Source organism: Leptopilina boulardi, unplaced genomic scaffold (assembly GCF_019393585.1).
Source record: "Leptopilina boulardi isolate dan_hultmark-lab unplaced genomic scaffold, ZJU_Lbou_2.1 LbouV2_161, whole genome shotgun sequence".
In the NCBI taxonomy this organism is placed as follows: domain Eukaryota; kingdom Metazoa; phylum Arthropoda; class Insecta; order Hymenoptera; family Figitidae; genus Leptopilina; species Leptopilina boulardi.
Window position 1 is genome coordinate 56727 of NW_026137709.1, and position 15194 is coordinate 71920.

At 27.3% G+C, this 15194-nt stretch overlaps 1 protein-coding gene across 6 annotated transcripts in view; it reads left to right on the forward strand.

Annotated features, from left to right (window-relative positions):
- Positions 1-15194, forward strand: part of LOC127276942 (neural cell adhesion molecule 2) — a 1005192-nt gene that overhangs the window by 8554 nt on the left and 981444 nt on the right. Inside the window, exons 1-2 of one of the 6 annotated variants that reach the window (XM_051297699.1) lie at positions 2044-2082; positions 2244-2629. The exons of 4 other annotated variants lie outside the window; for them this stretch is intronic. The gene's annotated coding sequence lies outside the window, so the exon portion shown is untranslated. Of the gene's footprint in view, positions 1-2043; positions 2083-2243; positions 2630-15194 lie in introns of those variants that run through there. One more of the 6 variants, XM_051297698.1, reaches the window with a different exon arrangement.

The following is a 15194-nucleotide window of genomic DNA, read 5'->3' on the forward strand; positions in this document are numbered from 1 at the left end:
TTGGATTCTGTCTGATTATCATCAAAACGCCCTGTAGTGGTTTTAATAAATCTGGGCATACTTTTTTATTATTCTCTCCATTTGTTGGCAATATTGAAAAGCGTATTGTGGGTTGCTATCTAATTTCTTTTCTAACGCGTTCAACCGGTTTTGAGCTACTATTTTTCTACTTTATTTGTATTGTTTATCGCAAATACTCCTAATGATTTAATAGAAAAGTAATTCTTGATCAATTTGTCCGCCCTTTATAATATTTGCGCGGTTTCGTATTGGGTCGTGGCTTTATTTGTACACCCAATTGTTTATATGCTGTCTTTCCGGTTTGGCAACGTTTTGAAAAGTCGTGACACATCTATCAGTGTCCATAGTTAGTGGCGTATGGATAATCGCGCGCAACATGTTTATCGAAGTGACAGTTAACCTGAAAGATGAGTGAGTAAATATTTTCAATACATTTCTTATACATTTTTATTCAATAGTTGATGACAATAATAAAAAATATTATCATTATTATAAATATTATTGTGTACTTCAATTTAAAAGAATTATCATCTTAATAACTTGTAAGGAAACCCATAAAAATTCATATTAAAATCTTTTTTTTCTTTCTTTTCGAAATAAGTTTTTTTACATTTTCAACTTTAAGATTTTGAAACTCAACAATTTTCACACCTAAACTGACGTAAAACAAATCCAAAGGGTTGGTCTGAACGTGTCTCTCGATTTACAAGGTACTGCGACGTTTTCAGATACACGTTCGTCTAACGCCATAAAAATTTGAAGATTTTTGTGCCGTCTTTATGTGTGAGGATAAAATGTATTTTTTAACTGAGATTCACATTATGCTGCTAAGGACATTGTTAAGGGAAAAGGACTCGAAACCAACGCATTTTCGGACCCAGGATGAGAAGGAGAAGGACTCGGTAAACGTTAGTCTGTATTTTGTCGATTCCATGCCGAAGTCGGACGTTTTGCGATCATACGTTCAGAGTGATCGTTACTTCGATCAAAATATCCTGAAGATACAGTGGAGTTGCGATTATCCATTAATCACAATTAGGGACATGATGAAGGTTCTTCAATTTTTGCACAATGAATTCCTTATCTTGAATTCTGTTCAGGAGGATCTTTTACAACAGAGTGAGTTTCTTTTTTTAGTTTCACGTTTTTCTTTTATCATTTTTCAAGGATTTTTTGTAATTTTTCAGTAATGAACGAATAATAAAATATAATAAATAATAATTAAAAATATGTTTTTGTTCTAACTTTTTTAAATTCACTTGATTCTAGATATCATAATTTTGTTTTTGGACCTTCATTTTTAAATAAGGAATAATAGACTGTAACCTTTTCACTTTTTTTTACCTTTTTTAAAAATTATGTCACCTATTTCGACTCCACTTGACTAAAAATTTAATTAAAGAAAGATTTCATTCATTTGAATGGAAAAAATTCTAGTTTAAAAATGCAGGTGATTATTTATTTAATGTTAATTAATGCCGATAATTTTAATTTAATTATAATTTATTGATTTAATTTTAATTAATTAATTAAATTTCAGTAAATTCATTATGATTCAAAAAATCCATTCAATTTTAAAAAATGTATCTAATTTTCAAAAATTCATTTAATTTACAAAGTTGAACTCTACAATGTTAATCAACGATTTAACAGAAAAGTATACATTTGCAGCCTAAAGTATTATTTTCTGTTGTCCACAATGTTTTTCAATTGTTCAAAAAATTTCAAAAAAAATTTTCCGAAAAAAAAATATAACAAAAATATTTTTCTTTCAAATGAAAAACGTTGTGGAATTCAGTTTTATTTTACTTTTAAGTTTTGGAGAGGACTTTAACTATTTTTGAAGGACATTCCTTTTTTTCAAATAAAGATGCTTCAAATTGTTTTTAAATACGTATAATTTTTAAAAAATCTAGAAAAGTTAATTTGTATTTTTAGTTTTTTTGTTTATTACTTTTTTTCTTTTGCGTCAACACAGTAGAATTAAAGTTTTCCTTTTATTACCAGGTGGAAACTTAAAAGAAGAGAAGAAGATACAAAGGACCTTAACTATTTTTGAAGGTCATTCCTTTTTTTCAAATAAAGATGCTTTAAGTTGTTTCTAAATACATATAATTTTTGAAAAATCTACAAAAATTAATTTGTATTTTCAATTTTTCTGTTTATTACTTTTTTTCTTTTGCGTTAATACAGTAGAATTAAAGTTTTCCTTTTATTACCAGGTGGAAACTCAAAAGGTGCCTATGAACGACCACGTAAATTACTTCTCAGTCAACAACGATCGACAAGTACCGAGCCACTTTGCCTCTAAAATTGCGAATTGCCGCCACTCGTTTTACCAAAATCGTCTGACGATTATATCGTTCCCAAGGAAATTATCATACCTCGTCTCTCAATTTACGGGGTTCTGCAACATTTCAAGACTCTCGTTCGTCACACGACTTTGAGATTTGAGGATTTTTGTACCACGCTCATGTCCGAGTATTGAACGAAACTTTTAATTAAAATTTACGTGTTAATAAGGGCATTATTGAGGCAAGAGGACTCGCAACTGATGCATTTTGGGCCTCTGAGCAAGAAGGGCTCAGTTTAAATTTTAGACACGAGGGTAAGTTTTTTTTTAGTTTAATTATAGTGTGATTATAGCAAAAACTTCAAGAAATATTCATTCGACAAAATTCAAAAGAGAATTTCTTTCGTATCGCTTATCAAATTTCTAATTTTTAATTACTTTTTTCCCATTTTTTTCCATTTGTTTTTAATATAATATTTTGAGATAATAATTTTTAAATTAACTATAATAATTTCCGTATTCATTCATTCATTCCGTCTGTCCACACTTGAAGTTAGTCGTATTTTGTTCCTTTTGTTTTTCTAAAATTTTGACAATTCTTGATTTCGTAATATTTTATGGTTAACACGACGGATATTTTTATTCATCGCCATTAATTAAGTCATATACTAAGTGACAGTTTAAAGTAAAAGAAAAATATTGTTCATTGTGTGCAGCACCAGTATATTTCCTACTTGGTATTTATAGAAAAAAAAGTTTCAATTATAATATAATTTTTATTATTATTTATAAATATATTATATTATATATACATTTTTTTTAAATATAATGATTATTACAGATAATTAGAACATTTTAACTTATAATTATTATTTATCTTTCATTATTTTTTCATTATTCATTATTATTTATTATAAATTATTATTCATAAATTTATTATTATTAATTTGTTTTTATTATTAATTATTAAATTGTTATATTTTTTTATCTATAAACAATATAAAAATAGTTTGCTTTTTTAAAAAATTTTCAATTTGATTTTAATTTTTAATTTAAGTTTAAAGTTTAAAACATTACAAATTTTTTTTAGGTTTTATTTTTTCAAAATTTTTAAATATTTTTTAATTGCTTACTACTTTTTAAAATATAATTAATAATTTTCAGTTAATTTAAATTTCTTTTTGATTACATAATTTTTTAATATTTATTAATTATCAGTTAATTAAATTTTTTGAAAAAAAACATAAATTTAAAATTTTTATTTGCAACGAAATATTTATAGAAAATACAAAAAAATATTTAGCATAACTAATTTTTTGTAATTTGAAAGATTATAAAAAATTCATCGAACATTGACTTTATCAAAAATATTTATTTCTAAAATTTTAATATTTATATTTTAAAATTTTTACTTTAATTTATTTATTTATATAACATCAAACTCATTTTTTTCTGTGTATAAATAAATGATAACGTGAAAATTAGAAATATACCTATTATTAATTTAATACTCCACTGATGCAGAATTATTATTATTATTATTATTATTATTATTATTATTATTAATATTATTATTATTTTAAAATAACCAGTGCAATTAAAGTTGGACGCGCGCTTGCGCGCGTGTAATTTTGCTAGTTTATTTTGTAAACATCAGCAAACACAAGTACAGACAGTCAAATGACTTGAATGTGTGTAAAAAAACAAATGAAAAATGTTAACCACAAAAATTGTATATTGACATTTCTAAATTTGTCATTGAAAACTTTTCTTGTTCGAAGCGTTTAAAATGACTAATCAGTGAGTATTCAAGAAATATGTAACTGTTTTTATATTATTTGTAATACTAATTCTCTCTTTTCATTCTTGACAATTCAGGTAAAAAAGTAAGCTTTCAAAACTCTGCTTTTAAGCTTCACATTTTTAATTCTAAAAAATTAACAAATTTGTCAAGTTATTGACAATCAAATAATAGTTTAACTAAAAACAAAATTTTAATGGATATTTTATACACCATTTTTCGATAAAATTTCGATCCAAAAAAAGAAAAAAAAATAAGTTTGAATATTTCTCAAATTTCTCCAAAAAATGTGAAATATTTAAAAAAAATCAAAAGCTTTAATTTAAATTTATATTTGGAAATTTGGTCAATGGATACACTGTGTTTCAAACCATGCTTTTGTGCAATATATCCGGGAGGCAGTAGAAGCTGGTGTATTCCTGGACGGATTTTCGGAAATTTTTGATGACAGAGTTTTATCGATCCTGTGTAAGCAGTTGATGGAGTTCATCGAAAAACTTTTAAAACTGTCTTGACATTATACAGTATTTGCTTAGCATCAATTTTGAAGTAAGCGTGAAAGAAATTCTTCATTTATTTTTCATATATTTTAATCATAAGGAGATTATCAGAGAACATGGCCTGAATGGAGAAATAGAACAATTAAGAATGAAGTCACGAGTTTTCAGAGGTCTTTCCTGTCGACTCAATACTTGTGGGAATGAAGTTATTGTAGAAGGAAACAAATATACCATCCGATCACTTTTAAAATTGAAAGCTCAACAAGTACCAACAATCATTAAAAACTCCAGCTTCAAAAATTCGCTGGACTCCAAACTGTCGAATCTTGAAATTTTCAGTTTTTTATGGAACGGTCTCTTTGTGGAGGCAAGCAAGCTGGCTCCCAAAGTAAAGAGAGTTATCGAAGACCTGAAAAAAATAACCCGTTTGAACCACGATCGTAGAAGGGCATACGCGTGAAATCCAGCGCTTTAAGTTGGCCCCTTACATGAAAATTTTTTTTTTAATTTTGATTTTTGAATATTATATCCCTGTAGGGAATACAATTACGCCTCTTTTTTGTCAATAAAGTTTTTTCTTAAAGTGAATTGTTTTCAAAATAATTGCGCAAAACTTGATTTTTTTTATAACGTAATATTTCATTCAATTTTATGTTCAACTCGTCATAAATCCGAAATTTTTTGACTGTTTGACTTCAATTTCGGAGGATTTACTCATCAAAGTGTCCAAAAAGTGTTTGTTGAACAATAAATAAATTAAAATAAAAACTAACATTTTTATTAATTTATTTATGTTAAAGGCAAAAAAAAATTGTTTAATACTTTCAAATGAAAAAATTTTGTGGCGAACTTTGAAATTGGAAAAACTTCCAGCGGAAGAATTGTTTATAATAGTTCAATAAAGTGTTTCCAAAAGGTTTTAAACTCATTTGATTAAACATTTAGAATTTATAAGAGTTTTACTTTTTGGTACGTCGCGCTAGGCCCGGCCGGGAACATAGACTTGAGTATTTCCTATTAAAGAGGAAAGGTTAGATCCTAAAACATTAAGACAATAATATTTATTATAAATTTAATTTAATAATAATATTAAATAATAAAATATTTGTAAAATTAAAACAATATATCTTCTAAAGAAACGCAATAATATAGGAATAGTTATGTTTATGTTTACAAATAGGGGATAAAAGAATATATGTATAGCGAGAGAAAAACATCAAAAACTTTAAAATAATGAATATTGAATTTGAAACATTAATAAAATATGATACATACAAAAAATAAAAAATATATTTTTTAAAAATTGTTTAAAAATGTACATTGAAAAACATTAAAATAATTTATTAAAAACTAAAAATCTTTAAAAATAACTAAATATCCAGGATATAAAGCATCACGCCACTATTACTATGCTCACGGCCGGGCCTATCGCGGCGTACCAAAAAGTAAAACTGTTATAAATTCTAAATGATTAATCAAATTAGTTTAAAATCTTTTAGGAAAATTTCATTGAACTATTATAAACAATTCTTTCGCTGGAAATTTTTCCAATTTGAAAGTTTGCCACAGACTTTTTTCATTTGAAAGTATTAAATAATTTTTTTGAGTATTTTTCAAATTTTTCAACGGATTCTAGAAGCATAAAAACTTTTTCAGATGCAAAAAGTTTAATAATGATACAATTGTTATTGAGCAAATTAATATCTGGTTACAAAAAAATTCTTAAACAAAGTAATTTTCATTCCAGACCAAGTACTTTTTTCTGTGTTTACCTGAGTGTATTTATTTGTTTTTTACAGAATTCTAAGGATACAGCTTTTGTCTATTCTGTTACTTTTCTTTGTTTTAAATTTATTTGAAATGTCGCCAACTTAAAAATATATACAAAAAAATACTGATAGGTGTCAACTTAGAACGAAATGAATTCATAAAATAAAAATTTGTGGATTGCTAAAATACATATTTTTGATAAATTTGTATTTCAATTTTCACATGATTTCAGTAATTTAATAACGTAAAAATCTCTTGATTTTTCTAAAATATGTTTTTACTAATTTAATTTTTGTACAAATTGAAATTTTTAAAACAATTTCTAAAGTTAAGCGAAAGAAACGTGAACAGAATTGGAAGTGATAAATACAGGCGACGGACTCAGTTCCGCAATGAAAAATAGTGGCAAAAGTGGCACGGTATGTTAAAAAACAGTAGCAAATAATGTAATTATTATTTACACGTCACCTATTTTTTGAAGAATGAAAAACGGATTAGAACTTTATTACTGGAAAGTAAATTTTTTTCAACATATGTTTTAAAAAATCGTAAGACTATCAAAAAAATAATACCAGATTCATCACAAGAAGTTAAAATTCAAATATAAAATTGAATTAATTAAATTAAATAAAGATTAAATTAAAAATCAAACTAAATTTCCATTTCCAAAATACATGTTTTGTAATCATTAATATACAAACACGTATAATTTAATTTTCGAAAAATTACAATTATAATTTAAAGAAGAATTGAATTACAGCTGATTTTAAATTAGAAGTTTTAAAAATTAAATTGCTAAAATTTTTGTGGCAATAATTATATTAAGAACAATTTTTATTGAAAAATAATTGAATTTTAGAAAAATTTCATTTCCAAAATATACAGGGTGTTCCAAAAGTATGGAAAGTTGCAAATATCTCGAAAAGTACGAATTTTTGTAAAAAATGTTCAAGACAAAAGTTGTTCCAAACAAAAAGATGTACATCTTTGAAACCAAAAAATTGGGCCCGGAGCCCAATGTTGGGCCATACAATGAAAAAAGTAGTTTTCTTAAATGAGACCACTAATTTTCAGTATCAAATTCGTAATCCCCATGAAATTCTGCGTTCAGACATGTGTTATAAGTGCTCAAAATATTGGGCCCAATCCAAGATATTGGGTGCAAAATTTATCAACAGATAAATAAATTTTAAAAAATCGCATCTTGGAGGGATTTTGAGATCACAGGATTAGAAATTGGAAGCTAATTTTCAAATTGGGCATAGAGCCCAATGTAAGATTCCGCCGCCCAATGTGAGGCCCACAGTAAAAAAAATTAGTTGTCTTAAATAAAACCCATTAATTTTCAGTATCCAATTCGTAATCCCCATGAATTTCTGGGTTTAGACTTGTAGTAAAAATGACAAAAATATTGGGCCCAATGTCTGGGAATAGGCCCAACATTTTTCGATAAATAAATAAATTTATAAAATCGCATCTTTTGGAGTTTTTGGGGTCACAGGATTAGAAATTCAAAGCTACTTTTGAAATTGGGCACAGAGCCCAGTGTAAGATTCCACAGCCCAATGTGAGGCCTACAGTAAAAAAATTAGTTTCCTTCCATTTCGTAATCGTTCTGAAATTCTGGGCTTAGACTTGTGGTACAAATTCCAAAAATATTGGGCCCTCACATTGGGTGGCGGAATCTTACATTGGGCTCTATGCCCAATTTGAAAATTAGCTTCCAATTTCTAATCCTGTGATCTCAAAATCCCTCCAAGATGCGATTTTTTAAAATTTATTTATCTGTTGATAAATTTTGCACCCAATATCTTGGATTGGGCCCAATATTTTGAGCACTTATAACACATGTCTGAACGCAGAATTTCATGGGGATTACGAATTTGATACTGAAAATTAGTGGTCTCATTTAAGAAAACTACTTTTTTCATTGTATGGCCCAACATTGGGCTCCGGGCCCAATTTTTTGGTTTCAAAGATGTACATCTTTTTGTTTGGAACAACTTTTGTCTTGAACATTTTTTACAAAAATTCGTACTTTTCGAGATATTTGCAACTTTCCATACTTTTGGAACACCCTGTATAAATAAATACATACATATGTATTTTCGCGTGTAGATTACAGGAAAAATATAGTGACCTGATAGGAATTGATTATCATAGCGTTGTCAAGGAAAAACCATGAATTTTTACGAAAAATGCCTAAAAATGACTATGTACCCCCCTCTAGCAGCCACATCTTTTGACATAAAGAGTTCAAATTTGGTACACTTACGTATTTTTACGTGAAAATTACAGGAAAAATATAGCGAACTTGATTCGGATCAATTTACATAGCGTTGTCAAGGAAAAATAAAAAATTTCGAAAAAAATGATTTATTTTCCCTAGCGCACATAATATTCAACCCAAACTGTTCATATTTGCTGCAAAACTGTATTTTTGCGTAAAAAATACAGGGAAAAAATGTAAGCGCGATTGGAGTTGATGACCAATTTTTATCAAATTTTTGAAGAAAAATGATAAATTTAATAAAAATTGTATTTTTCCGCAAAAAACGAAAAAAATCGGACGATTTTGCGAGTTACACTCGCACTGAAATCGAGGGTTCCGTACTCGAAGCGAACTTATTTGATATAAAAATAAATGTTTAAAAAATATGTGTTGTATGTTAAATAATATATGTGATACAAAAAGAAACAATTTAAAAAAAAAAAATTAAGAAAATTGTTCCTCCTTTGGTATAAAAACAAAAAAAAATTTTAAATATGTGTTGTATTTCAAATAATATAAGCTTATATTATTTGAAATACAACACATATTTAAAAATTTTTTTTGTTTTTATAATATAAGCTTATATTATTTGAAATACAACACATATTTAAAAATTTTTTTTGTTTTTATACCAAAGGAGGAACAATTTTCTTAAATTTTTTTTTAAAAATTGTTTCTTTTTGTATCACATATATTATTTAACATACAACACATATTTTTTAAACATTTATTTTTATACCAAAAAAGTTCGCTTTGAGTACGGAACCCTCGATTTCAGTGCGAGTGTAACTCGCACTTGTCCGATTTTATTTAAATATTAGCTAAATAGTTGTATTAGTTAGAAAATGTGGCAAAAAGTAGCAATAGTTGCGTGAATCCGAATACTGTAAGTATTAAAATTTATGGAAAGAATTAAAATTTATATTTTTACTTAATGCGATATGTTGTTAAAATCAATATTAAATTTTAATACTCTATTTTAAAATCAGTACTTAGTCCAGTAGCCCTGGACATCTATGACCGATCTAAGTCTCCTTTGGCATTGAATAGATGCAATTAGATGCGATTTTCGGTCCTAACACCATTTCGTCTCAAATCTCATGAACTTTGTCTACAAGCTCTTGTAAGTTTCGCGTTTCGCCAGCATTAAAACATGATGCCCCATATATTTTCTATGCAATTCAAATCTGGAGAATACGGTGGATGGGAAAGTAATATCAATTCGGGGTGGTCAGCATACCAGTTCCTTACAACTTGGCTTGTGTGAATCCGACTGTTATCTTCAACTACTTTCAGTTCAGGATATTCATCTTCAGGAAACTGTTAACGAACGAAAGGCAAAAAATCATTCTCCAAGAGCTCCACGTACATTCGGCCATTCAGTCTCCCTGGGATTTGCCGAATTTGACCACAGCCTTTCGTCGTAATAAAACCCTAAAAGTTTGTTGATGCTCTGCCACTATGTTTCACTGCAACCACATGTTCCGGAGAAATGGATTGTCCTTTTCTTCTCCAAACTCTTCTTCGACCATCCTCCGTTGCGTTGTTGAGAACTTCTTCTCATCCATAAAGACTACATTTTCCCAAAAATCTTCAGGCTCAGGATAATACTGGAGGGCATATCCTACTCTTTGCTCTCTAGCCGCATCAGATATTTCAAACTTTTTATTTGCGCGGTTAGCAGAAATCCCTGTCCTCTTTAAAGTCCTGTATATAGTACATGGGTGAACTTCTATACCAGTGTCACCAAAAATTGGGTGGCTGTGATGAAAGGTTCAATTTCGAAATAATCGCAAACTAAATCCACATCATTTGCCAACAAAAAGGGACGTGAATTGTTTCTCCGGTGATCTTGGGCATTAAAATTTGCATTGAAATGTATTAATTAAAAAGTAATCATAATTTAAACAGAATTAAAAAGGATAATTTAGTTTTCAACGCAATATTATTCATTCTGAACATGTAATTAAATAACACAAGACATATAGGTATACATGAAACTGGTTTTTTTCGTAGTGCGGTATTTTAAAAAAAATTATGATAAACAATTTATATAAGAAAAAAAATAATTATTTTATTTTTCAAAAATGGTACTTTCATTTGTTCCAACGGTTGTCAAAGCTGACGTAAAAATAAAAGCGTAGTTATTATTTTAAAAATTTTATAATTTTCTAAAATTTAATAAACCAACAAAATTTTTTATTTATCTACAAAATGAATTGAAGTAGTTCAAAAATTTGAATTTTAATACAATTAGAAAAAAAATTCCATTTTAAAAAATTGAAACATTTTGAAAATTAGTAAATTTCATTTATTACATATTATGTGCTTCTATTCAATATTCAAAATTCAATAATTTTAAAAATTACACTTTTTCATATTCAATTAATTTCATACGCATTGTTTTTTTGAATTCAGTTATAAAGTTGCATATTTTTCCTGAAAAATCATATTATTTGAGAATTTTATTGACTTTTTGACTTCGGACTTTATTTTACTTTTTCACTTAATTTTGTGCATACGAGAAAGATATTTAATAATCATTAAAGATATAAAATTTGTCAGTCAAAAAGCATTTATAAATTAATTTTGTGATCAAAATTGGGATACGGCAAATTTCTTATTATTTTCTAATTACGTTCAAGAGAAGTACAAATAATTAATTGATTTTGAAAAATGATTGGATTCACAATAAAAATTTACAAAATTAATGAAAAAATATAAAATTGAATTGGAAAAAATTATAGAAAGTTGTTTAAGGTTAAAAAATTTAAATATCAAAAAAATTTTATTTTCTATGTGTTAATTTATTATTATTATTATTAATATTTATTAAATAATTTTAACACATAGAAAATAAAATTTTTTTGATATTTAAATTTTTTAACCTTAAACAACTTTCTATAATTTTTTCCAATTCAATTTTATATTTTTTCATTAATTTTGTAAATTTTTATTGTGAATCCAATCATTTTTCAAAATCAATTAATTATTTGTACTTCTCTTGAACGTAATTAGAAAATAATAAGAAATTGATGATGAAAATAAGAATGCGATTGAATTTACAGAATATTTAATTGAATGCAAAAAGAAATAGAATTTTAAATAATTAATTTTTAAAAAAAATTGAAAACATATAAGATGAACATGTCTTGTTGAAAAGCATAAAGTAACGGTCACTAGTCATGTCTTCCAAAAATACCAAAAATATAAATAATTTTGAAAAAATAAGTAATTGTTGTAATAAATTGTGAAAGCTACTTTTAGTGATACAACTTTTTTTTAATTTTATAAACACTTTGCTTTCTAATAGAGATGAAAATATTACGTACGGACTTCTAGAATCAAATAACATGTAAAAAAGTAAAAAGAAATCACAATCAAAAATTTGCACAAATAGGGGTAAGCGGTACAGCTGTTGCCCCCCTCACAGTGATTGCCACCATTACATTACAAACAGAAATAAAAACGAAAATATATAATATTTTGTTTTATTTATTTATATAAATTCTACAGAATATTCTGCTAATAGTGTAAAAAGATTTTTATTCTTCGACTCACTATTATGAAAATAATAGCGCTTTTCGAGAACAGTGTCCTTAGCTCTTAGAAATTTTTTCAATTTAGTTGTAAATTTGCAAGGTTAGTGGTGATACTTTCTTTGACTTTTTAACGAAAAAATTATACATATCATTATTATTTTTTAATTATATGCATGAAAATAAGTTTAATAATAAGTAAAAAAATTTGTTTTAACGTAATTTAACTCGATTTACCGAAAATTATAGAGAACAACTACTATCTTGCAATTAATAACAAATAACAGTCATTGCCCTCCCCGGGCAATGTTTACTTTTTGGTTATTATGTCATTTTTCAGTGATTAACCGTTTATTTTCAAGACTTTTTTGAGGTAAGTATTTTTCATTTTTGGACGTTTTTTCATATATGGTAAATTAATTTTTTAAAATAAAGATTTAATTAGAGCCGCAGCATGTATTAGAATGATTTGTAATATTTTATTAACAATTTTTTAATGGGTGTTTTCGGCGTGCCCACGGATCACTGATGGATCACGATTTGGATCACTCAGTGGTGCTCAGTGTACTTTTTGTAAAAATACGCAAACGTGCACACATGTGATGCAAGCTTTATGCATTCGTGCGAACTCGGTCAAATTCGGTTCGTTTCGTTTGTTTGTTTTGATTCTGACGGCATGACATGATAAAACCTGACGAAAACGTTTTGTCTTTGCGATTATTATCATTGTTAAGTGAAATTTGTTTATTTTATAATAAAAATGGATGATTTAATAAACGAAATTGAATTCGCTGTAGAGGAAAGTGGAGATGTAACTTTTTCGACAGTAGAAGAAGAAGAATTGTTATCCCAATGGCTAAAATCTGATCGTAAGTATATATACATGAGAGATTCTTTTTCAATCGCCCCAGCCCAAAAAGTCAATGTTCTGGGATTCGCTTCATACTTTGGTAAATTGTTCTCCTATATGATAGTAATAAATCCCTAAAATATAAACTCATTAAAAAAATATTTGTAGAAAATAGAGGGGGTTGAAGTTTTGACGTTAAGGGTAACATTGTCATTTTCAAATCCGTATAACTATGACAAAAGTTAATGGATTTTAATTTATCTATAATGAATTTTAATGCATTTTTCACGTACTTTTCAAAAATGTATACAAAATTAAAAAAAAAAATTTTTGACCCCTTTTTTTTCAAAATCATCCCTTATTTTTCATTTTACTTATTTAAAGTAGGCGGTGCCTACCTAAATCCTCGAAGATGATCTTTAGGTATACCAGTTATCGGCACCGCCTACATTAATATTCTGTTTCTCACAAAATTATTGTTGTCCTATTTTCATATTTACATAGCTCATGGGAAAAAACCTTAGCTTTCCAATGAAAATAAAAAAAAAAAAAAAAAAATACCCGAAGGGGTGAAAATCGAAAAATAAGGGTTGATTTTGAAAAAAAAGGGGTCAAAAATTTTTTTTTCAAATTTTGTATACATTTTTGAAAAGTACGTGAAAAATGCATTAAAATTCATTATAGATAAATTAAAATCCATTAACTTTTGTCATAGTTATACGGATTTGAAAATGACAATGTTACCCTTAACGTCAAAACTTCAACCCCCTCTACTTTCTACAAATATTTTTTTAATGAGTTTATATTTTAGGGATTTATTACTATCATATAGGAGAACAATTTACCAAAGTATGAAGCCAATCCCAGAACATTGACTTTTTGGGCTGGGGCGATTGAAAAAGAATCTCTCACATATAAATATATATAATTATCCGTCAACAAAAATGATTGTCTTTTTTTGTCCTGAAAATTATTTTTAAAAAATAAAGAACTGAAATTAAAATTATTCTGCATGCTTTAACAATTTGCGGAAGGTTTTAGAAATTCCCGAATCTTTTTGCAAATTCCCGGCCAAACTAAATTCTCGGTTTTCCTGGATTTCCCTGGTCGCTGGACACCCCTTAATTCAATTAATCTTTCAATGCAATTAATTAAGAATTAGAGAAAAAATTTAAAGTTTAAAAGAACAAATTAAAATTTTTAAAATAAAATTTCCTTTTAATAAAAATAGGTAAATATAGAAGAAAAATTTAAAAAAATAATAGAAGACAGGAATTTCACAATTGTAATATATTTTTTTCAGTGATATTTAGATTCAATTCCAAATTTTCACATAGACTGTAGGTTTCTTTTAAACGTCACTTCCTAACGTCACATTTACTTATAAATAATTTTCTAACTTTTTGAACTTTTCTGTTAGAATCAACAGGGAAGAGAAACACCAAACCCGATCAGCCAAAGGGAATACAATTTCCTTCTCCCGACTTTCCGTCGCCAAAATCTTTATTAATTGAGGGAAAAGAGAACATCGACCCAGGTGAATATTTATTTGGAGGCTTTTCACTTGAATTTCTACTGAGTTCTATAAATTTCTGTTTTATTAATCATAACATTCTACAATTTTTTTACTATTTACTTATAATTAATGTAATTTAAAAAATTTTACTTTTAGAATCGATAAAGAAGAAAAAAAACATTACACCCGTGCCAAGGACCTATACGCAAAAAATATATTCTGGACTTTCATATTTAAAACCCGGAAAATCAAAATGTGTTTTATTCAATGCCAAAACCCGATGAACTGGTGGCAGTACAATCTTATGATGATTTCTTTTCACCAAAATCTTCTTTGATTACATCAGCACAATCTTCTTCTCACGACTGTTCTTCAGCAAAATTTTCATTAATTAAAGGAAAACAGAATGTCAATAAGTCTGGTTACTAAATATTTATTTGGAGTCAATTCACTTATATTCTTGAGTCGGGCGATCGAATATTTGTAGAAGAAAACTTGAAATTCTACTGAGTTCTAGAAATTTGTTTTATGCAACTCAGGCGTATTGTGGTTACTTTACCTACCTGTACAGGCGCATACTAAGTTCCTCCTTATAGCCCAGCGGTCAATAAAGTGCCTATTATTACCCTAGG